The 24,981-nt window shown below is 44.9% G+C and overlaps 1 long non-coding RNA gene across 1 annotated transcript; it reads right to left on the reverse strand.

Moving 5' to 3' along the window:
* Positions 1–608: 608 nt before the first annotated feature.
* Positions 609–6,600, reverse strand: LOC149343935 (uncharacterized). Its single transcript, XR_016283161.1, has 4 exons — positions 4,114–6,600; positions 3,800–3,889; positions 2,598–2,709; positions 609–718 (listed from the first exon to the last, which is right to left on the reverse strand). It is a non-coding gene; the product is annotated as an uncharacterized LOC149343935 (long non-coding RNA).
* Positions 6,601–24,981: the final 18,381 nt, after the last annotated feature.

Genomic DNA, 24,981 nt, shown 5'->3' on the forward strand with positions numbered 1-24,981 from the left:
AGACTAAGTATTTATGCTCTCGCACATAGAGTAATGTTACGCTCTAATAGCCTAAACTTGCACTGACATAAGAAGAGTAACTTTAAACCAGTTAGGTATAACATTACGCCTTTCTAAAAGGGGTAAATGTTAGCCTGAGGAAAGCATAAACATATCCTAGCATGCAAGGTGCAAGTTTGCACCTTTAGCAGGTAAATTTATGCTACGTATAGAAGTGCAAAGTTACTTTGTCAAAGACTAAACATATACCGTCATAAACAGAGCAAAGTTTGCACCCCTGTGGTGCAAGCTTATACCCTTATATGATGGATAAAGTTACCCTTCTAGTGGTACAAAGTAATGCCCTACTGCAAGGGGTATCTATGCACTACTCGGTGGTGTATTTATACTGTCCACACGAGAGCATTATTACCCTTCTGTAGCGTAAACCTGCCCACTGAATGCAGAACTAAAGTTGACCCATATGGTAGAAGCCCGAGTCTTTCTGGAAGTGCAGGCAGTGTCAAAATGTTGCGACGAATCTTTCATGTGAGATGGTCTGTGTCATTGTGTGTTCAGGTGCAGGTACTACTGCAGAATGTACACAAAGAATTCATAAACGAATCGGATAAAGAAACATACCGTCATATTTATTTTGCCACATGCTACACCATATTACAGCAATGACCCTGGCAGTCTTCTTCATACAGGTGGAGGCAGTATGTACCATGTATTTGACCTGCACAGAGAAGAAAACATATAATGAATTTTGCAACCACAAAGCTCAGACGACGTGACCATGGTCTTAGTTAATTCAGGTCTAAAAGTGTAAACCACACAAAAGGCAGGGATAAATGGAAATGCATGAAAACAATGCCACAAGTGCAGGCTTCTGTTTATTATTGAGAACCAAAATCAGAAAAGATATGCAGGAAAAACAAAACATGTCCTAAATGGCAGCTACTTAATCACTCACATATGCTGACATTATCACAAGCACACTGGCTTCTCAGGAAAAATCCAGACTATTGTGCCCAGCTGCACGGTCAGGCTGTAGGCATCCCGGATGCCAGATTAAGAAGAGGGTCATATCGAGAAACAGAAAAACATGTGCATGAAATGGAAGCTACTAAAAGGTGATACTAAAATAAAATGCCGTTTAACAAACCCTTCCCTCCATTCTCGTGTTTTTATTTCTCCGTATCTAGAGTGGTTAAGGATTCATGCAGCCCTTGCTAACAATATGTCTCTGGTCTCTGATGCCATTATATGTTTTGTTGCCCATACAGTGAATTTTCATCCTAAAAGGGAAGTGTAGGTGATTATCTGAGCATCAATGAGTGATACTTCCAACTGTAATTTTCCCTGCATATATTACCTGTGAATTCATTTCCAATTAGCAAACAGCAGGAAGCTTGTCCCTGTGATGGCATTTTTGGGTGCATTCCATTGTCACAGCCTTTCGATACAGTTTAAATACCTGGTGAAAGGCCTATGCACAAAGGCTATGCACTATAAATCTTAGCGTACCACTCCTGGAAAACAAAGAAAAGCTTTCGGCTAAATGTGAAATAATAGCAAGGGCAACTTACACATCTAAAGAATTGTCTCCATGCATGAGGTAACGTCATACCCAAAAAATTATTTGGACCACATTATAATACAGATACTTTTTTTCACGTTCATAGCCTGTTTCATACTACACCTCTACATTATGCCTGTGCAAAAAGCTTTGGTTATGGACTGGCCTTCACTGACAGACTACATTAACTACACAAGCAGCATAGAACAGTCTCCTTCTAAAGCACTATTTTTACTTGAGGAAATTACAAATCTCGTCTTTTTATTTAGACAGTGCTGCTTCATCCAATGCTTGCAGCATATGCAGCAGCAGTAATTCTCATGAATTACATTTTGCTGGCACAATAGAATGTTACCTTTACACATCTTTTCAGATGCTTAGCATAATGAAATTGTAAACACTGACTGACAGCATTCAAGAATGGCTATTAAAACAGTTGCCTTCCATATCTGCTGTCACATGCAAGGAACGTGAGCTTAATTAAATTTTAAGTTCACTCCGATGTGAAATAAAACTAATATGGATTCATGTGAGTTGTTGGAAATTATTCACATCAGTGAACAGCACCTTCCTACTCAAAAAGAAAGTATGAACAGTGCAAAGAAGATTAACAGCCTCACGTAGCTGCATATCACATTAAGCTTCACATGCATAAACGGTGCTAGTCATATTAGCTTGGTAGCATGCCACCCTGCCAAGCATTACCATAATTGTGTCATTTTTTTCTGACGTCAGCAACATGGATTGTAGGCAGCGCCTCTCAAACTAATTCAATATGAAATCTTTGCTGAAGTCCAGCCTACTTTTGCAGAAAAAAAAACTGCATTTATACTTCATGCCATAAAAAGTGGTCACAATTAATCAAACCATTATTCAGAAATTCTTCCAGAACTAAGTCCTCGAAAACATTGAAAAGCTCTAAAATCTCTGTAATAGAATGGCTGCAGCTGTGCAACATAGCATACTATGTTCACGGATGGACATCAAGTGATGATGAACTTGCAACAATGTCCCAATTACATAAAAACATACATACCACACACATCTAGTCCCGGCCACTTGTACGGTTTTGAAGAATCCAGGCTGAACTTCGGTGCTAGGAGTGACAATGGTTGTGCACCTTTGCATCCCTCCTTCTCCCAGGTGCACTGCAATAGAGGCGTCATTTATAGCGTTAGTGTAATGGTTAGTGATAACTTATATGTTCATTAAACCACGTAATGGCAGCACATGCTCAAAAAACTACAGGAATATTTTGAAAATAACAAACAACTTTTTATTCCAAATTTTATCCATTACAGCACTTGCCACATATTTATAAGAGGCATAATTGACGCAATGCACTGGCACAGTAAGCCTACACAAACTTCCACAGCACAATGGCCTATTACCAGTGAATTGCCACTAAGTGCCTAACATAATTAACATATTTTCTAACAGCCACTGCAGAAAAAAGAAAGAACTATACTGCTACTGCTTACGAGATTGACAGTATTCATTACAGAATTTTTTTTTCGTTGACAGATTACAGCAGTGCAACCAAAATCCTTATTGTTCTAAACAGAAAAGCTTAGATACTAGCGTATTCTTCTATTTAACCTCTTAGAGCGACATCAAACCTAAAGTCTCCCTCTTTCATAAGAGAATATAAGAGCACAAAAAGAGGTGACATAGACTGTACGCTTTTGTGAGCTAATGTTTGGCCACCAACTAGCCCCGACCTTTTCACTAGTAAAAAGAACTAAACAAGTTCACTTTTCTCTATTAGTTCGCAGCCTTAGTGAAGAGCCAGTTACATATCAACTTAACACCATTAGCAAGCGCATCTTGCCATTCGAATGCAGTAAAACTGCTGGCATGATAAGTCACATTCTGGGTTAGCAAAAATATTGCAAGGTGTAAGCGAAAACGGCCGCATGCCAGGAAGCGCAGAGCACAAATGAGCTGCTAATTTCGTGCATATGCATAAATAAATTTCACGTTTACTGTTTTATCGTTTGCTTGCTAGTCCGTGATAAAGAACAAAAAATTGACGCCGTCCATTCGCAAAAAAAAAAAAAAGCGGCCTGGCAGAAGGAGTTGCCTTGCAGCGCTAAAATTACAAAGGGATTATGGTCCAATAAGAATCACATATACAGTGCTGCAGTAGATGTGAGCACTGCGCGCAGTACGTGCCACAGAAGCGCGCACCCTAATTTACTCGCCCCTTTCTGAACGGAGACTGCGGCTTGGACTTACCTTACTGAATGGTCGTGAGCAGGGACAAATACTTGGCGTTGAAGAGACGACCGGCAATGTTCTTTCGCACGGCAGACGAAGGATCAGGGCCTGCAGCGAAAGAAAGCATGAGAAAGACGCCGGCAGATTGCGCCGCTGCGATCGTGTGTTGTACACGATAGGCTCCCTCCGGCCGCACGCGACCGGCTCAAAACAAGAAAACAGCAACAAGCAGCGGCTCGCGCACACAATCCATGATAAAAAAATCTGTACTGAACACACCATAACTTGATGGCAGGAAACAACCCGTATGACCAAACGAAAATGTCACTTACTTGTACGGTTGAAATTGGGCGCAAAGAATCCGTACGATGAGGGCGCCGCGACGATCTGGCGTGCGCTGTTTCTTTCAGACGTTGACTCTTTCGCGAAGATGTCGCCCACTGCAGCGTCACACATCGATGAAGCTTGCACGATGAAGTAATCGCTGAACAGAACCTAAACGCACACAGGCCCGTACTACAAGATGAAAAGAGGAATGCGCGTCGCGACTTGCACGACGGCACCCAGGCGCGGTAAACAGCGGCTTCGTCTTCGACTCTACGCGAGCGGCCAATCCAAATAGACAGGCACGTGACCTGAAGAGAGAGAAGGGAGAAACCACGAGAAACTACAACCCATCGCCAGCCATCGCTTCCAAAGCTTGCTTCGCACCATAGAGGAATTACAGAGGAGGTTTTCCTTCCTCCATGCTTCGTGCCTTTCTTTCGTTCCGCCGGACCCCGCGCTTCCCCTCTTTTCCTTTTCTCCGCTGACTGAAAGAACGTCTGCGTTCCCAGTAGTGTCCCAAGGTCAAGCCGCCCACGTGCGGGCGACAACCTTTGGTCGTTGCAATGTGCTGGTAGCTTATTATTTTTGCATGCGCCTCTCTGCCCTTGTGGCACGTATTTTTCCGCGCTTTCGGCGTGCGCACAACTCTTCCGTTATCGGAGACAACGAGCGCGGCGAGACTCGTCTTGTCAGTCCTTGCAGTATCCCTTTGAAGCTTTTAATGCAGCCAGCTATTACGCAGTATGAATTACGCAGATGCTGCCGTAAATGTGTGGCGTATGCAACAGAATAGTTTTCAGAGCAGCTGCAGCTTAAAGTTACGAGCATCATTCGGAAGTTCTCGTCAGCTCTCATTTACTACCGCGTACAGAAGGCACTGCGAAATATATATCAATAAACTGCCCTTCCTGTACTTCTAAATCAGTCATAGAACCGGCTAAAAAAGCGATGTAAATGCTGCAGCATTATTGATTCAATGTCAGGCACAGTAACAGTTTTAAATACTGATATTGCCGCGTGATATTGCTGCGAGAAATTTCAACTTTCTTTTGTGCTTATGGGGCCGCACGTGTGAGGAGAATCCGAAGAAAGAAAAACCGCTCTGTTCAAAAATAGTTTAACTCAATCGAAATAGATACAGCTGTAGAAATATTGATTTAATAAAGCCGCATCGAGTGATCAGAAGCGTCAGGCAAACAAAGGGGATTCACAACATTTGAACATTTGAGGAAGATGGCGCAGAAGAGGGCTTCAAACGACAGTCGACAACTGCTGATGCAGCAGTTTTCACCTCTCATCGTTCCAGTGTTCGCGAAGTTCTCAAAATATTTTCAAAATGGGTCAACAGAGCAGAAATGGAGCACTGCCAGCGCTATGCCAGCAAGCATCCGTTAAGACGCTTCAACCGACTGGTTATTCGGGCGATTACGTCTATTATACGCGCTTTCATTTTATTCAATATAGGCAGTTGCCACCGCTGAATTTATGCTTTTGTTAAAGATTGGTTCGTCAGTGCGATACAATGTGTCCTTTAGCTCAGTTTTATTTGTGCATACAAGACAAAAGTCTCAGTCATCCGAAGCAACTTACGATGATGAAGGAAAACCTGCCGGTTTATACGCCGTAGTTTCATTTATTTTCGAGCTTGGGTCTTCGGGCAGCGTCTATCTAGTGCAATGTACTGTTTAGTGCTTATCATTAGCCTCTAAAAGAAAGAGTTATTTCCTGACGCATGAACCATTCCATAAGAATTCACAATGCACTGCCTCAATATAAGCGCCTTGATTACTGTTTCCTCTGGCACCCGGTTTGTTGCTGAATTCGATGCTTCCATAGCGCTACAGTTCGAAAAAAAAAATTGGAGGCAGTCAACTTCATTTCTGAATATCAGTACTATACTTGACTGCATTAAAGCTGCGCGGAACAACCTAAAAGCTAAAAGTTACGCACACGTACACTGAGTTTAAGCTAATTTCTGCTCTTGTAGGTGTGCAGCACAATTTCATACGCAAGAGAAGTTCGAATAGACTTAAATCGCGTTGGTCACCTCGCTCCCTGTTTATCAATTTAAAATAAGCTGAAATTGAATTGCTTCTATGTGAAACACTTGTATGCGCCAAAACATGATCAGGAAATGCAGCTATCTCGAAAACTGATTACTATGGGCTTCGCTATCTTGTGCCGAGAGAAAGGATCCGTACACTTGTTGGAAAGGAAACGCAGAAATGTCTTTTACACTGCGTTGAGGAGTTTCCGAGCAGATGTACAAATGCTGGTGATCTCATAGTAGACCAGCAAAAGTGCGACTCTGAGGCCTGGCTCGTGTCTTGGTAAAAGTGCTGTAAACAAAAATGTACCTATATATATGGAATGGTCAGGCCACGTTCACAACTCAGTTCAGATGCAGAATTATTCCTTCCCTAGTTTCTTGCATTTTTGTTTTTCAGCGTTCTCAGTATTAGTGGTGAAGATCACGCGTTTATCAGCGAGTAGGGCTCTTTTTTGCTGTTGAAATGAAGCAGAAATATGAGAGTGCAATTTATTCGGGATTTGCGTTACATTGCATCTTCAGCTAACATAAAATTACAGCGTCAACAATCTCGCCCGTTCGTCTGATTTTGATTTATTAACTTGTATGCATGTTAACCTGAACCCTTTCTGTTATTCGTCTGTTATTTGCTCAGGAACATGTGCCACAACGAGGGGTTATTCGAAAAGCAGTGCACGTTATTCGAAATTGCACGGAGGGAATTAACAGCGCGAACTAATAGAGCTTACGCTGGCTGTGAAGCAAAACTGTTCCTTTTAAAGCTTTTATTACCTCTTTAATAAAAGCTTAACCACAAGCCGAAATTATAAGCGCAATAATTTTCATGCCTCTGGTGTGTTGAAGCGCTAAACTGTTGATTTCGTTCAGAGCTGCGATTGGTCAGAGGAGTAACACAGCACCGATCATGCCGTCTGTCTTTGCTGACTTACTTCTTTTTTAAAATGATATCCAATCATGAGTATGAAAGCACATGCACCGAATATTAGTGATTATTTTGGTCGTTAGCAACCAAGAGCATGTTTGCATGCGTGATGGTTGTCGTGGCCGATCGCGGCCAATGCACCTTTTTTCAGTAACGTTCTGTGCATCCGCCAAGCCGCCTCGTCCGCCATTATTGCCGACCATGTCAGGCGGAGATGGGCAGAAGATCGCTGTACGTGTTCTTCGAAGAAATAGCTTCTGGTCCCTTGAAGAAGCGAGGAGGCGCGGTCAGTGTCGCCAGCGCGGGTGAAAGGATCAATGCAGTGGGGGAGCGTGAGCCAGCATAACCCCGCCACCCCGCTTTCGGGAGAGGGCCATCTTCGAGAGGGAGGGGAGGCGGTGAGGGCTGCATACTTTGCTGTACTGCGTCTTCGCGCAGAGGGAACACAGCTGGTTTGAAGAGTAAAAAAGAGGGTAAGTTTTCTGAAAGAGACTAACGGCCTCCACCACCTCCACACGGGTGTAACGATGCACTCTGCAAAGTGCTTCTTTAGTCCATGCGCCTTCAGATAGCATAAGTCGTGAAGATGCACCCTTCTTACACCCTTTTTTCTTAGAGTGTAGGTCATTCAACTGCACCAACCTGCAGCCCTTTTTCTCCCTGTCACTTTTCCTCTCGCCAGGCATGTGTTCCACCCTATTTCCTTTCGAATATTTAGCAAACACCCAGTTGCCAAAGTTGCTTTTCCATCCGACAAATATTTGTACTTCCTCTATAAAACAGTACCCGGGGAGGGTTGCACATTGAATAGGAAGAGCTCGAATCTCAGTTACTGAATCAGAGAGCGATAAAAGTGCAAACATTATTTTCTCACCTGAAGCACCAACTGTCGTCACGACGCTCCGAAAGACAGGCCTGATGTGGACGCTTCGCCATGCTAAACTGAGTTTATGCCTACCATCTTCTGACCTTCACCGTGAGCTCCGTTTCAAACCGCATAACAAAGGTTTTTCTTTCACATTTATGTTGAGAACTGCTGGAAAATATTTTGTTACGCGAACTAATTCGCAAGAATAAAGCTGCCATTGTTGCTTACATTAGTGCTTACGACATAAAACCCAATGCATACGGTGCTGCTTCAACCGCATTGATTGTCATTATATATTTATTACTAAACGTCTTGTCTTAACTTCACCGAGGAGGCTCAGTGGCCATGGTGTTCGGCTGCTAACCCGTAAGACGCGTGCTCGATCCCGGCCGCGGCGATCGCATTTTGATACAGGCTAAATGCTAGAGGCCCATGTATTGTGAGATGTCTGTAAACGATAACGATCCCCAGTTGATTGAAATTATCCGGAGTAGTGCACTATGGCGTCCCTCATACGCAAAGTCGCTTTGGGATGTTAAACCACATAAATCAAACCAAAGAATTTTCAGCCGCAAGGCCACCGAGCCGCGCGTGCACACTAAATAACTGTACTCATTACCCTGTGAAAGGCAACCTCCTCATGATTTTCTAAGGCACAGTGATTTGCAAACAGTTTCAGTTTACACTTTTTCGCCTGCTTTCAGGCCCCAAAGTAAGCGCTATATTAAGATCAATTTTGGTTGTTCTTTTTTTCCTAACAATGTTGGTTGCCTGTATTCCGAAACTTCTGTGTCCTACGCATATTTTCACACGTTTGTACAGTCTAGATCATTCGAGGCTTCCTAGGGAACTGGCAGAGTTATTGTTGTTAAAGGGCACAACCAACCGCCACTGTAATGGCTGTTATTTTGCGCGAAGGCACATTACTTTTTTAATTTTCTCAGTTCAAAATATATTTTCTACACCACAAAACTACCACGTCCAAGTAGCAGCACTTTGGCGTTACAAGCCGATTGTAGTGGTGACAAATGGCGTGATGATGCCAGCAAATACAGCATTTTTTTTTTCGTTGCACAAATTCTCATGCAATTTTATAACGCTCTGGAAATCTTCGTATCACTGGAGTTTGCAAGCTGAGGAAAGGCAGGCTTGGTTTATTTTTGCTCCCACGCTCGTTTTGTTTGAAGCGGCTTGCATGTGCCTAAAGAATGTAGGTCAAAGGACAACCGCCGAGGAGGCTGATTTGCTGGCCAGGCGGCCGCGTTTGGATGGAGGCAGAATGCAACACTCGCCGTTTATGCGCATTACCAATGGACGTAAAGTATACCCACGTGCTCGAAGTCAATCCGCAGCCGCCCACTTTGGCGTCATTTACGCCCAAGTGCCACTACAAGGCAGTAAACCCACCTCACCATATCAGTCTAAGTAACACTGCTTCTGCTATCGTTTGGCTAGCCACCATTTGCGAACAAGCCAGCCACAGTTGCGATATGGAGAGAGCAATTTTGCTTCTTATGGATTCCGGCACTGGCTCAGCCTCAGGCTAAATCGAAGGGTGTCAATGGTTAAAACAGGCGGCAGTGAAGTGGATCTGAGACAGCCATTTTTGTTAAGGCACAGATATTAATGCACAATTTTGTGGTAAAGCTGTAAACCTGGACCGTCAGTTGGAACCAAAAGCACTTACTCCCTGAAACAGGCGAGAAGTTCGTTAAAAGCATTTTCGAGTGGCACCGGCAACAATTAACAAATCTTCAACCCATCAGCGCACAGCGAGAGTAACTGACATAGCTTGCGGATCACTCATCACGGCTTCTTGCGCAGAAGAGAGAAAAGGCAGGGTTTGCCTACTTCACTGCACGAAGCCTGAACTAAACAGAATAACAGCCCTCTTGCTGGCCGGTCTCAGAGACGCATTAGCGTCTCAACGCTACGCTGCTTCAATCGCTAGGACGCCATTCAGAAGGGAAGGGTGAAAGGGGGACGCTCCTCGTTTTTCAAAGCGATGGCGCAGACCAGACAGCTCGGTGACAGGCTTATACACGTTAGCTCGTGAAACAACGGGACTGTCGCGTATTCTCAATATTTCCGCCAATGTTCAAACCATCTCGCTCCCCTCGCTGGTGCGCCAACGCCGCTGGAAGAGAAGGTACGGGGCCGCAGTGTGTATGATCGCGCCCAAGCCACGAACGCTGGTTTGTATTGCAGCTAACAGAGCGGGCGGCCGAGATATTTTACCCAGCCGCAAATTTAGTCATGTATCCCTTTTATTCATCTCCCTACTCCACACCGGGCGCTATATGTCAGCAGCTTAGGGGGAGGGGTCTGGACGCTCCGAAATATGTCATCGGCTGATTGGTTTTAGTGCTCGTAAAAACATTGGCCCGTCTATCCCATGAACTGAAATTACACTGCCCTAAGACGCCTGGTCTGTCGAAAATGAAAAATTGGCTATGTGTTAAGATCAGTGACAACAGGAACGCGACAAGGCACCGAAGTCGGCGATGTAAGAACGGCATTGCGTTCTCAACTAAAGACCCTTCCAGGGAGAGCCGTAATGATGAAGGAAACTCACGGCTTGGCTGGACCTTGGATTGTAGGCGTGGAGTGGCAACTGGATTATCTGATAACAAGCGACCAGAACTACTTTTCTAGCAACGAAGTCCGCCACCGAGTGACAGTAGGCAGCAATAATCTGCGCAAGGATTGTAACAACGTCTTTGTCTTCGTCAGCGTGGTTTCGGAAAAAAGTGAAGTGTATTTTCTGTTAATGTCCCCTCTGAGTCCACGCTAATATCAAAGCTTAGCCATTCTCACAGCAGCCGTGGAGCGGCGACTTCATGGCTATATAATATGGCAGGATTTTCCAATAGAGGCGCTTGCAGCGGTTCGATTGCATTAGCCCATCGATGAAGCATTTTGGCCGCCAACGGAATCAGTTTGTTATAAAGTTAACAGATTTGCTTTTCTTTAATGCTTTGTTTACGCCTTTATGAACAGCATGAAAGTGTTAAATACGAACAAAAATACACTTTCTTTGCGGCTAAATAAAGGGCAGGAAAAAATACCCCTGCAAAGCAGCCGCGCACTGTGATGTGTATTGATGACGATGACTCCAACCGCGGAGTTCAGAGTCACTTTTGTCAATAACAATTTTCAACAACGGCAACAAAGCGCACTCTAATTTTTCGTGCTCGTTAAAACTGAGAACTGTAGTTTTGCTGGAAACTAATAAAACAAATTTGGCAGTGGCTTAGCTCTGGTTAAGCCTGAATATACAAGCGAAAAGCTTCAGTTATGTTTGGTTTGACGTCATGGCTGTCGCAGTTCGCGCACAATGGACAGGGAGCACCACGATAACGGTGCAGGCGTTCAGCCGCCCACACACTGCCTGTGCGGAGGCGGAGGAGGAGACGGAAGTCGGCGCGGCTAGAATTCAGGGTGCACTTTGGCTCTCTAAAGTTCTGCAAGGCGAAAGCGTTCCCTGGCGCACTGTTTGCCTTTTTTAATTTTCATATTTCATTTATGTTATTTTTTATTTTTAATGCTTTTTACTATTTTATTTTTCACATTTTCTTTTTCCGTTTAATTTTTATTTCCGTTTCTTTCCTTATTTTTTATTTTTTATATTTTTCATTTTCTTTTTATAATTTTTTATTTTCTTATTGTTATTGTTTTTTAGTCTTCGTTTACATACTTTAATTGTATTTTATCTTTTCTTATTTTTACTTATTCATTCCTTTTATTTCATTTATGAAACCCATGCATTCACCAGATGCGCCTTTATTCGTGCTCAAACCTTGATCCTTCGTGGCGGAGTGGTGGCGTCTCCGCTTCAAATGTCGAAGGCCCTGGTTCGATTTCTAGCCTCGACGCAGTTTCGTTTTTCAAGCAGTGAAGTGTCGGCGGCGACGGCTGCGGCCACCTGCGCGGTGCGTGACGTCACTTGGTTTCGCGCATGCGCAGAAGTGGAAAATCTATGCTCCGGCTCACGTGAAGCGCGGTGTTGACTAGCCTAGTGAAGCTTTTCGCTTCAAAACACCGCGTGACAATCACGCTTGCGCGCCGTGATTGCAGTGCTCTCAAACATTTCTCTTAAGAACGAAGACATCGTTTAGCCCGGTCGACTGCCGCTTAAAAGGCGACACGGCAGCGACACAGTTGCTGGCGGTGCGATTTACGCTATCGGCGCGCGTCCCTCGCTGTATCCTTCCCTCGCTGTACGCTTCCATCGCTGGTGCTGGCTTAAATCTTACTGCCCGTGCTTGCGTCACTGTACTGTAACGCTTTTAAGTGGCTTCACACGAGACTAAATGAGCTGTTCGTTCCCACGAGGAGCGTTCCGACGAGGAGCGTTCCGACGAGGAGCGTTCCAACGAGGAGCGTTCAAACACGAGTTCATTCTCATACCTGGAGGAATGTCATGCGACTTTGCCAGTTAAGTGCATCAACACGAGAGTTCACACTCCGTCAGCCTTCACGCATCTTCCGGTCTGGCTTATGGAGACCGCGCCGTAGCCCCACGTGAGTAGGTCCACGTAGTCTTGCACTGAAGTTGACTCATTCGCAAGTTAATATGAATGGCCATGTAACCTATTCGAAGCATTACTGACATATAAGACGCTACCGCTATCGACCACTATTTCGGCTACACTTATATCTTCTTACGCTTAAAGACATCCGTGGTGTTTATACTCTGGCGCATGTGGCGCACAGGAGGAGACGGAAATCTGCGCACTTAAAACTGCCCGCAGGAATGCGGAGAGGAGGGTTGCCGGCTGCGGCGCGGGCAACACGCGGCTGCAACGAAAGGTCAAATGGTTGGCGAGCAGGAGAAGCGCGTAATTGTAGCGAAAGTGAGGAGGCGACACACATGCGCAATAGCGAGCGGCTGCAACGAAAGGCCAGGCGACAGGAGTCGGCGACGGTGTCAGCTGCGGCAGCGGCGCGGAGCGACCATCTGCGCAGCGCGTGACGTCACTCAGTTTCGCGCATGCGCATAACTCTTCAGTCCGGCTCACGCGAAGCTCGGCTCTGACCTGCGTAGTGAAGCTTTTCACTTCAAAATTTTTGTTGCAGTTTTGTGGTTCATTCGGAAAGGACGTTCAAAATTCATTTCCTTGTGAGACAAAAATCAGTGACGAAGCTACATTGGTCGTGAAGTAAGTGGCTCCGCCCTTTGAATTAGCTGTCATATTTTCTGAATCGGAACGGCCTACCTTCGATATTTATCTAAACTTTCAGTAACAGCTGCCTAGATTCGAGAGTTATTTATTAGTATCTTGTTTGTTTATTTACAATATCGTTCCAACCCAAACCAAGATAGCTGTCGGTATGAACACCGAATTGTGGCATACGCAGGCCAGTGCTCAAAAAAAAAACAGTGAGTGCAGTCAATACTCTATGTATACTGGAGATGTATCCCGGAGGCTGGATATTTCGGTACGTATAGAAGCGGTGGAGGAAGCCTGTTCTAAAGTTCTTTTATCACTCGAACTTTGATGCAAGGAATACCGTTGCTTAAAATTTTGTGCTTTGTGCGCCCTGTACAGTGTACAGTAACTAAGTTTGAGGGCATGAACATACCTTGCAGAAGGAACTAGGGCGATATATGTAGGAACGGCAAATCATAAAGATTTAAAGATGTTGCAACTATTTAATGTGGCCAAGTGTAAAGTAGAGAAATTCCAGGTGCAACGCATCCTTCGCATCAGAGCTTGGAAGATTCAGGAAAAGACGAACCGGTTCTCCATCCACGATAACAAGTGGACAAAATTGATAAACACGCGCGATACTATAAACACCACGGATATCTTTGAGCGTAAGAAGATAGAAGTGTATCCGAAATAGTGGTCGATAGCGGTAGCATCTTATATGTCAGTAATGCTTCGAATAGGTTACATGGCCATCCATATTGCCACGTATCATTGTTGTGTACGTCTGTTGGTTCGCGCTCAAGGCCGCACGAAAGGGTTGTTGTCATTTTTTTTCGTCACGCGAGAAGCGACCGCACTAATCTCGATTGATCACAGCCATGAAGAGCTGAATCTACGTTTTTCTAGATTACTGTAGATGATCTTGACCTGTTATCTCGAAGTTTCCTTGCTGGCTTTAAATTGAGCGATGTCTTGAGCGGCGGGGATCCGCAGTTCGACGACTGACGAGCACGTTTGTTGCTTACGCCGCTGCCGAGTTATTCAGTTCTTTTACGGGCGCAAGTCAGCCCAAATAAAGAGCTTCGTTTTCAAGTCTTCTTGGTGTGTTCCTGACCGCTGGACTGCCGTCACTAGAACATGGCAATATTAACTTGCGAGTGAATCAACTTCAGTGCAAGACTACAGGAACCTACTCACGTGGGGCTATGGCGCGGTCTGCGTAAGCCAGACCGGAAGGTGCGTAAGTAAAGGCTGACGGAGTGTGAACTCTCGTGTTAATGCACTTAACTGGCAAAGCCGCATCACATTCCGCCAGGTGTGAGAGTGAACTGTTTTTTGAAGGCTCCTCGCTCTTTTTTGAACGCTCCTTCAAGCTCATTTAGTCGCGTGTTCAGCCACTCAAAACGTTACAGGACAGCGACGCAGGCGCGGGCAGTAAGATTTAAGCCAGCACCTGCGATGGAAGCATACAGTAAGGGAAGCACGCCGATAGCGTAAATCCCACCGTCAGCAGCTGCGTCACCGCCGTGTCGCCTTTTAAGCGGCAGTCGCCCGGGCTAAACGATCTCTTCGTTCCTAAGAGGAATGTTTGAGAGCACTGCAATCACGGCGCGCAAGCGTGCTTGTCACGCGGTGTTTTGAAGCGAAAAGCTTCACTAGGCTACTCAACACCGCGCTTCGCGTGAACCGGAGCACAGATTTGCCACTTCTACGCATGCGCGAAACGAAGTGACGTCACGCACCGCGCAGGTGGCCGCAGCCGTCGCCGCCGACACGTCACTACTCGAAAAATGAAACTGGGTCGAGGCTGGAAATCGAATCAGGGCCTTCGACATTTGAAGCGGAGACGCTATCATTCCGCCACGAAGGCTCAAGGTTTCAGCATGATTAAAGGCGCATCTGGTGAACATGGGTCTGATAATTGAAATAAAAAGAATGAATAATTAAAAATAAGAAAAGATAAAATACAATAAAATAAGTAAAAGAAGATTAAAGAAATAGTAACAATAAGAAAAAAAACAATTATGGAAATAAAATGAAAAATAAATAAATAAAATATGAAAAATAAAATAATAAAAATCAATAAAGATAAAGTAAAATAAAAAATGAAATATGAAAATTTAGAACTCAAATAGCGCGCTAGGAAGCGCTTTTGCCTTGCAGCACTCTAGAGAGCCAAAGTGCACCCTGAATTCTAACCGCGCCGATTTCCGTCTCCTCCTCCGCCTGCGTACGGTCAGTATGTGAACGGCCCAACCCCTTGACCGTTATCGTGGTGCTCCCAGTGCATTGTGCGGGAAATGCGAAAGCCATGACGTCAAACCAAGCGTAACTGAAGCTTGCTCGCTTGTATATCGAGGCTTAACTAGAGCTAAGCCACTGCCTAATTTTTTCCCTTTTTTGTTTCTCAGGACCTGTAGTGAGCGTAAAAAACTAATGCGTAATAGATGGAAAGTTGGAAACTGTTTAATTGGATCTTTATTGAACAGTTCCACATTTTTCTCGTTAGAAATTTTCTGCTATCTTCGTTGCTTGCGAGGTTGGTTAATCTTGATTACTAAGCACAATACGAAAAATAGAGTGACTTTCTGCGTACAACAGCCAGTGACAGGCATTTCATCGGGCTGTTTTAAAGTGTCGCGGCTGATTTTTAAACCATGGCTAAATTTAGCTGGGACGCCTTTTGTGCGTGTGTGTGTGTGTCTGTCTCTGTGTGTGTGCGTGTGTATGTTGCCTGTGTTCGTTCTTGTCGTCATCCAGCGCGTTCAAGCAACAGGACAATACAATACCAACTAGCCTATATGTTATATGTTACAAGCATAGCTACCTGGCAGGTTCACCACAACCCGATGGGCAAGTAGGCACCTCTTGGACAAGACATTCCATGCAGATGGTTGCCACCACAAAAAAAAAACGTGTACAATCTGGTGAACTCTGCATGGGCGCATATTGAGGCCCACCGCATAAAAGAGCATGAATTCTTCAGTAGGCACTGCAGGGTACCGCAGCATCACTACTATCTTCATAAGCCAACTTGTTTACAAATATGAAATTAGTGCTTACGGAAAAGTAAAGACGCATTACAGGAGTTTTAGTATAGCGGGCTTTGCATGGTTACCTGCTTAGCGGAACAGCGGGTCCTTTGTGCTCACAAGGAAATCGCTAGCAAGGAAACGCTAATAAGGGAATCGTGTTAGTGTACACACGCATTTTCAGAAAGCGTGCATGCCTTCGCCCACTTGGCGTGAAAACTTGCAGCCTGCCAGCAAAGGAGAGCTACCCGCTACAACCGAATAAGCTGTCGTTGAGGCTCTGGTCGGCACGTTTATGGGAAGCTATGGGGGTCACTGTTCGCTATGACTAACTTGGCTTCCACGACTAAGTGCAGGCTGTTATTTAGCAAAGTTTTTGAGATATACTGTCAAGTCTGTCGAGTCTAAGCCTGATGGAACCTTCAGCTACTCTGCAACCTTCTCCAACTCCTCGGAACGGAATCGATACAGGTTTTATTCTTTGTCATGTTGTTTTACGCCTTTCAATAACAACAATTATGCTAAATTCAGGAAAGCATATACAGCATTATTATAATTAGTGCCAAAAATTCTAGCTTCAGCAGTTTGTTCTAGGCGTAATTTAACTCGGTATCTCCACCTATGCTTATGTTTCTTATTTCGCTGAGCAAATGCTTCGGCATTTTGATTGTTTAATTAAGCGTTACTGTATCAGCTGTAAAAAACTCTGATGTGTAGTATTTGGCAAATTAGTGGGAGTGCCGACAGCTTTACGAGGGCCTTTCGTGTCCATGTAGTGTGCACCCCGTTTAACGTTTTCGCAATGCTATTTCATTCAGAATTCATTTCAGACAACGAAGAGGTTGACCAGGGTGACGTGGCAAAAGGCATACATTGCCTGACGAGGCCACGCCACCCGGACGACAGGCGGCAGCACTGGCTACAATAATCAAGAAGAGCATTACATAATAGTACACAGCCAATATTTTTACACAATATATTAAGACACCGTTTCAAAACACTGGCTTTCAGCGGCAATATTTACAGAACATACAAAGTGATAGGTATACGTTCAGTTTCTAACTTTAAGGTTCATTTGTGAGCATTGCTTTAATTACCATTTTGTATTTACGTATAGAGGGGCTGCTGCTTGCAGTATCCAGAATAATAGGGTTTTGATTAATTAAGTGAGGAATTTGCCATCCTAACCTCTGAAAACCGTGATTTTTGCGTACACGAGGTGTTTCCATACATTGTTTCCGAAGTTCGTATGTGCTAAGTTTAGTGTGATAGGTGGTTTCGAATGTTATTTTGTCTAGTTTGCACTGGCGTAATATTTCGAGACATAGTTTGTATGTGTGCAATTTACTTATTTCTTGTATTCCATAAGACCTAAACAAAGTCCGGCAGCTGCGCAATAACTGTATTCTCCCAATAGCTCGTAATGCCCTCTTTTGAACTGCAACGAGGGAATTTCGACTTTTCTGTGTCGTCGTTAACCATACAAGGAAACAGTAGCTTAAACGGGAATGTATTAATAAATAGTATATTTGCCGCTTTATGGACGCCGGGAGATAATATCTCAATTTGTTTAAAATGCCAACCACCCGACAAAGATAATTGCGAAACTGATCAGCATACGAGTTCCAAGAGAGATTTGCTTGAAACAGAACACCTAGAAAACGAATTTGTGAGCACTGTTGCAGCTGAGTGTTTTCAAAGTTTAAGTTTAGGTTGTCAGGAGCTATGTCAAAACTCTCCCTGGGGATAACTTGCCACCTGGACGTTAACGTCATTTCCCACAGGTCCGCTATCCCACGAAAGCGGGAACCAAGTATTGAATATACCAAGTATTGTAATATACTTGGTATTGGAACGAAGTATATTATAGGCCTATGTCGCATTGCTTTTCTTCAGTGGCGGTATTGATCGGAACACGAAGTTAGCTGCGTTATAATTGTGTACAGGGGACAACTCCAGAAAAAGTAGGGAACATGGCAAGCCTATGACAGCGGTTGGATCCGGCCTCCCGAACCATGGCATGTTGCACGCAGTAGTGACACAAAAAGCTGCCTTTGCGGCGGCTCTTTCGCATCCCGCTTTCGGGGCATTTTGTTTTGGTCTTTTCCAAGTTACATTCCGATCTCATCGTTAGACGTTATGCGTCCTGTTACGCGGCCCTGCCGTGTAGAGCGAGGTCCAATTGGACAAGTAGGAACTGTGGAAGAACCCTTAATAATTCATACAGAGTCAAGACTATAAGTGCTTGCTCGTTATTAGCATGTGTTAGCATTTATTTCATCGCTTGCACTCCATGTAAACGACGTCAAAGTAGGCTGCAGATCACACAAATGCATTCTTAAAATGGCCTTCCAGTCACGAATCCAGATCATTGAAAACGCCTTCTTTTTTCCACTTTTCAAGCTAAGTCCAGATTTCGCGGAAAAACTTGCCCCCTCTCCGGCAAAAATCTTTATTAAATATCGTTTAAGCATATGTATGTTCACATGCGGCCTCTACGCAGTTTTTGCGGTCGCAGTGACACTTATGACCCTGTGAGAATTACCTCCGTGAAAATTCTATTTTCGGTATTTGAAAGACTTGATTCATGGAAAACAAAACAAGTAAAACACGAAATGTGAAGCAGCCGCGAATCTTATGTGAAGTTTTTAGGCGGTTTTATTAAACGCAGTTTTCAGTACTTGTTTGAGATGCTGCTTGTCGCATAAGGGGTGACTGCTGAATTATTTCAGCCGTTCGCGCTACATTTTATCGGTTAGAGACGGAAACCGCCACACGATAAGTTTCACACGCGTGTGGTGACAACGTCAGCGCACGGAATACAAGGCGGGAAAGCCGACGCCGTGCGCGATTTGGTAGAACACTGCGCGTGAAACGGCCAGGCCTTCGGTTAGGATCCTACGTTTTCATCAGAAATAGAAAAAGAAGACAACATTAACGACTGCTTTCCGCGTCTTCAGAAACTGTTTACGTTTAGTACATGCAGCCTCTTTGTCATATAAATTTGTTAGCAGGTTAGTCGCTTTAGCATGCATAAAGCTTCATCCTAAACAACCCACTTTAGGCTCTATCCGCCTTGTGACCACGTTAAGCTTTCATTATCAAAGAAGAGGAGGTCGCATTATCATGGCTGCCGGCCCCTATATCCCCTACGGCACACAATCTGCAGCAGTTCGCAGTGCACGTCCATCCATACCGGCAGACAACAGCCACTTCCTTTCTGCGCCACTGCTGTCCAATCATCGAACTCCGCAAGAAGGAGCAGACCCGACCCGCGTCCTCTCAGACCCCATCCCGACTCAGTTCACCAAGTCGCCATGGACAGCCACGACCAGGTACCAGCCGCGCGACGTGAAAAAGCTCCCGCAAGTTCATCAGCCACCTCCTGCACAGAACCTCGTCCCACGCTGTCCTTCACCTCCAAGATCTGGAGGCAAGGCGAAACGGATGACCTCGACACGGAGGCGCAGGAAGAGGAGGTCAAAACACTCTCCCAGATCTAGGCGCAGGTCTCCATCCCCGCAGCTGAGAGAGCTATGGCGAAAAGTTCGCGAATATTCTTCCGATGAGCGCGAAGTGAGTGAGTCATCCGAATCCCTGTTAACACTGACAACAAAAAAATCTCCTTCGCCGGCAAGGTCATACAAAGGGCAAGGTAATGTTGCCCTGACCACCACAGTGGACGGGAAGCAGAGGAATGGCCCGCCGCCTATTTTCTCCGACGCATCGCGGAAATTGATTCCCAAAAGGACAGTCGCTGTGCCAACTGGGTCTCCCCCTGCCAACCCGAGCGCAAAATTTGCGGTTCTTAATCTGGATCAGACACAATTTCCGCAACATTGTTCCGCGACTGCAGGCTTCAACCGTGAGAGCAACATGATTCCCCAAACTCGAGACCCGCGCGTATGTTTTGATTCAGTGATGCCGCCCCCTGTTCCCGCCGCCATTATGCCTCTGCGGCCTGTGTCTACTGCGGATGGTCCGCCAACTTCGTCCCTCTTTGGAGACAACGGAGTGTCTGCATACCGTGACATCTACGGCCAGCTAGAAGGGGCACCGTTTGCACCGGGTTACACCACAAACAACTACAGTGGCAACGCGGGTCCTTCTATGGGAGCCTTTATCGGTGTACCGGGACAATGTGACCAATCTCTACCACTTGTCTTCAGGCAAGCCGAAAATAGTCATCGCAAGGCTTCCCTAGCTAAAGCCACGAGAAGTCAGCTGGAGGGAGGCCCACTAACCAGCAATTCTACCGAGGGCGACAGTAGCAGCAGCAGCTGCGAGCTCACCAGCGAGACGGCCAGTTTCGGAAGCATGACACGCAGAGCGCCTTTTGTCCTATGCCTCGGCGCCGCCGCTGTACTGTCGTTCTGGGCTTTTTACGCTCTCACCGATATCGTTATGAGTGAACACGACCTGACCAGCAACAACCCTGACCCCATGACTGTTCGGGCTGAAGAAAACTTGCGCAGCCTTAAGCCACATCTGACACCTTTCCAGCACGGCCTGCTGGTGCTGAATCCGAAAGCGCTCTCTGTAACCAAAACATCCTTTCGGCATCATGCTAGAACCAGTGCAGGGAAGAACGAGACAGAGTTCAGCGTAACTGACACAGTAGAGTTTATCTAGGAACGTATGGTGTTTATGACACGCATTGGATGATATTTGAATTATATGCCGCGTCCACATTTCGCATGTGATCTCGAAATCAAGGTGTTCTTCCAAGTCGGTTCCGGATCTGAAGCTCTGCAAAATAAAAAGATTAACATTTTCAACAAAGCTTTCAAGTCTAGATGTTCATGCAAGAAAGCAATCATCTCTCGTTTTCGGCAGTTTGCTCCTGAACAACAAAATAACAGGCCTAGTGTGATAGTTACGTAACAGTATTTGCTTCCGCCATCGCCCAGGTCTTGAGCATATTTGCTTCAAACTGAGCCTTCACCTGTAAATTCTCAGTCATGCACAGTTATTCCACTAACTACTGTACGGAACTCGCGGTGATGGTCATTAAAAGTAGTCGAATTTTTGGTGTTAATGCCTAATAAATAGCGTGGCAAGGCGATCCACCCAGTAGCTTAAAGACTGTATCGCTTCTACTCATTCCACACGTGCTCCTCTCACAGGTTATTCTCTCTAATGCGATCATGTGCTATGCCTAAGAGGCTAAAAAGCCGGCTTAATTGCTTTTTTTGCATTGAACGTGTAGAAACTATTGAACTATTTTTAACTACCTGCTACTTTGCTCAGGCAATATAAAAGGGTAATTCGACGACTTTGATGTCTTCGATGACCTGGGCTTTTGGACCGGCACTGACACCCTCGAAAAGAACTGTTGCCGGTCGTACAACGAGCGCTGCCAGCATGGAAGACGATATTGGGACAGGGCATGCTCAAGAACTAGAGCACTGACGTGTGCGTCGGCTTGATAAGCAATGATATATGTAAAAGCAGCCTACTCTTGTTGAGGGAGAAATGGCTTCCCTAAGCGCATAAGGAAGGGAAACCATCTTGCGCAAAGCGGCACTAAAGCGTTCTTTGATCAAAGATCGCCGCGAGTACCAGGAAAGGCAGTAGCTTGGTTGCGTGAGAACGTTCGCAGTGCAATTCGCTTCGCTTATTCTCCATTGTGCGGAATCTGTTTTAAAACTGTCTTCATCGTGGGAACTTCTTCTCTCATAAAAAATATCACTACCGCAGCGCTCTCTAATCGGGGTTTTAGCGAAACACCGGGTGAAGAAAGACGGAGCTGGCCAGACGGTAGGGAAACAGGCAGGAGAGCAGAACACAAGTTCTCCGTGTCATTTGTCTATTACGATTATATATGCATTAATTACTAGTGCGGCGGCATGCGAACACTACTTCGACGACGCCGACTCAGCTGCGAATATCGTAGCTTTACCACAGACTCGAACAGAAATAGAGAAGTCATATATCGACCACATTATGAATGCAATACTGAATAAACCGAGTCGTATATTGATGCGACATTCGTAAAAAACGAATATTCATGCGAAACAGCGAAGTGCTGTACGAGATGCAGCACTGATCTCCACTGGGGAGCACGCAACATAGAGGCATTCTAATAACACTATGACTTTCATGCCGTGTGAATAAGACAACTGCCTTTTGCTACTGATGGCAGCAAACAAACGAACGGCAGATCTCTGTTGATGAGAGTGTCGAGTGTTCAAGCCATTGCCCCATACATAATGTATGAAAGCAGGGTTTTTGAAACGTGGCCTGGCACTGTCGCGTTGCCATTCTTGACAGCATTATAAAGCAGCATTATGAGTGCCCCTGCCGAACTGACCGCGTTGTGGCCGTGAACTTCTCCTTCACACGGACACCGTTAGCGGGAGCATTTTGTGCGGCGTCAGAGCGGGCTCATTTTTGGAACAGTCGTCCTAAAAAACTACGGAATGCCCTGATCAAAATTTATGCCAAATGTTCACAAACTTTCCGGACACTTTATAACTGATTCTCAAATTCACAATTTGAATCACTGAAGGATCTGCAGTGAATACAGTCTTCTAAATGTGTTAAGAAAATAACTTACGTATTGCCTTATGATAAAACTCCACTTACGAATATTTCATTTACACTTTGTTAGACGCCATTTTTCTATCCTTTAACCTATCCAGGGGAGCCGACACTTTCTGATGTTATCGCTTCTAATCAAACAGAACGCAGTTCTCATGCTGCAGCCCTCCAATAAATTCATAAAAAGAGAACTGCCATGCTACATGAGCAGGAAAACTTAAGGCGGATGAAGTAATGGATCTTTCATCGCATCTGTGCGCGCCATGGCGGGCTCTCGCTGCTGGTTGTACACGACGGTCTTCCAAGCGCACTTACATTTTGTCTCTTCCATCATTGTAGAACAACGAATCAGAATTTTCGTCGTTACCTTCTTTCTGTTCCTTTTCTTCTTTATGGCGACAACGAGGTGCAAAAACTATAGTCGTGGGCGGAGAAATCGTAAGTCGCCACATGCTTTGTACCACTTAGTGTAAGAACTTATACGAACGCCCGCAATAAACACGCTTGGGTTTAGCGCCAGTCATGTATGGCCCTCTTTGTGTTCGTCTTGGTTTCGATACTATTCTTTTCTTACAACATGCACCACCTAGCCCAACAAAAGGTTCTAAAGAACACGACCTGGCGGCACGGTAGTCCGACTTCCGCCAGTACATGCTTTGCGAGGACAGCAAGGGAAAATTGTTGTATTTGTCTACTATGACTGTTTGGTAACCGTCGGAAAATTAGAGGCGCTTTCGGCATAGCTTTCCAAGTTCTCGTGGCGTTACTTAAGCTACAATAAATTGTAATTACAATCATCATCACAGCCTGACTAAGCTCACTGCAGTGCAAAGGCGTCTCCTATGTCTCTCCAATCAATCCTGTGCTTTGCCAGTTGCGGCCACTGTATTGCCGCAAACTTCTCATTCTCATCCACCCACCTAAATTTCTGCCGCCCCCTGCTACGCTCGCCTTCTCTAGGAATAAACTCTGTTACCCTTAAAGACCAGCTTTTAACTTACCTTCGAATTACATACCTTGCCCAAGCCCATTTCTTCCTATTGATTTCGACTGGGATGTCACAAACCCGCGTTGGTTCATTCACCAACTCTGTCCGCTAAATATCTCTTAACGTCACAATAATGGTTTTTCTTTCCATAGCTCGCTGCGTGGTCTTTAACTTAAGCTGCACACTATTTGTAAGCCTCAACGTTTCTGCACCATAAGTGAGCACCGGGAAGATACAGCTGTTGTATACTTTTCTCTTGAGGGAAGTTGGAACATTGCTATTCATGATCTGTGAGAACCTGCTATATGCGCTCCATACCATTCTTAATCTTCCAGTTATTTACCTCTAATGATCCGATCAGCGCTCATTACCTGCTTTAGATAGGCATATTTTCTTACTATTTCCAGCACCTCGCTACGTATTGCGAACTACTGTTCCCTTCCCAGACTGTTGAACCTCACTTTGATTTTGGATGTTAGTTTCTAAGCGCCGCCGTTCTGCTCTGCCTATTTAACTCATTGATCATGCTTTGCAGTTCATGTCCTCAGTGACTTTCCGAGGCAGTGTCGTAAGCGAATCGCAGATTACTTAGGTGTTCTCGATTAGCTCTTATCCACAACAGTTTCTATTTAACACCCCGGAATACCTCCTGTAAAAAAGCGGTGAATAGCACTGCCTGACACCTCTCCTTATTGGAATTTTATTGCAGATTTTATGGAGGACTATGGTAGCAGTGCGGAGGAATTTCACCAAATAGGAATTTCACCGCATAGAATTTCACCAAAATAGGTGTCCATTCTAATTTGAGTATGGCGAACTCAATTGTAATCTCAAAATGTAGGTGGGCCACCCCCGAAATTTGGCCCACTGAACCCCCGAAATTTGGCTTTTACTGAATTTGACAAAAACTGCTTTCCAACCCAATTTAAGTACGGCCAACTCAATCTTAACGTGCGTACGTAGCCGCACAAGTTTCAGAGCTATATCTTAAGTGATTTGCGGCATGCCCACTGGGTGGGAAAATACGGATAGAGTCCAGGTGGTATCAGTGCTACTGAAAAAATATCCCTCACTTTTCCCCTTTGTATTCCTAGAAGGTTATTCTGAAAGTCTACAAAAAATTTGTCAACTCAAACACATCACCGGTCTCAATAGCGTGTATATATATACATATATAGAAGCCAACAGCCACAGAAACCAAGGCACACAGGGGATATTAATTAATTTTTGTGGTGTTCATCAATTTAGAATATTACTGTATATGTTATCGCTTAGAGATAAGTGATTAGAAAAGGAGGATAAAAAACAACCACA

The sequence above is a fragment of the Amblyomma mixtum genome, chromosome 5 (genome assembly GCF_055824585.1).
Source record: "Amblyomma mixtum isolate Tamu chromosome 5, ASM5582458v1, whole genome shotgun sequence".
NCBI classification, from domain to species: Eukaryota; Metazoa; Arthropoda; class Arachnida; order Ixodida; family Ixodidae; genus Amblyomma; species Amblyomma mixtum.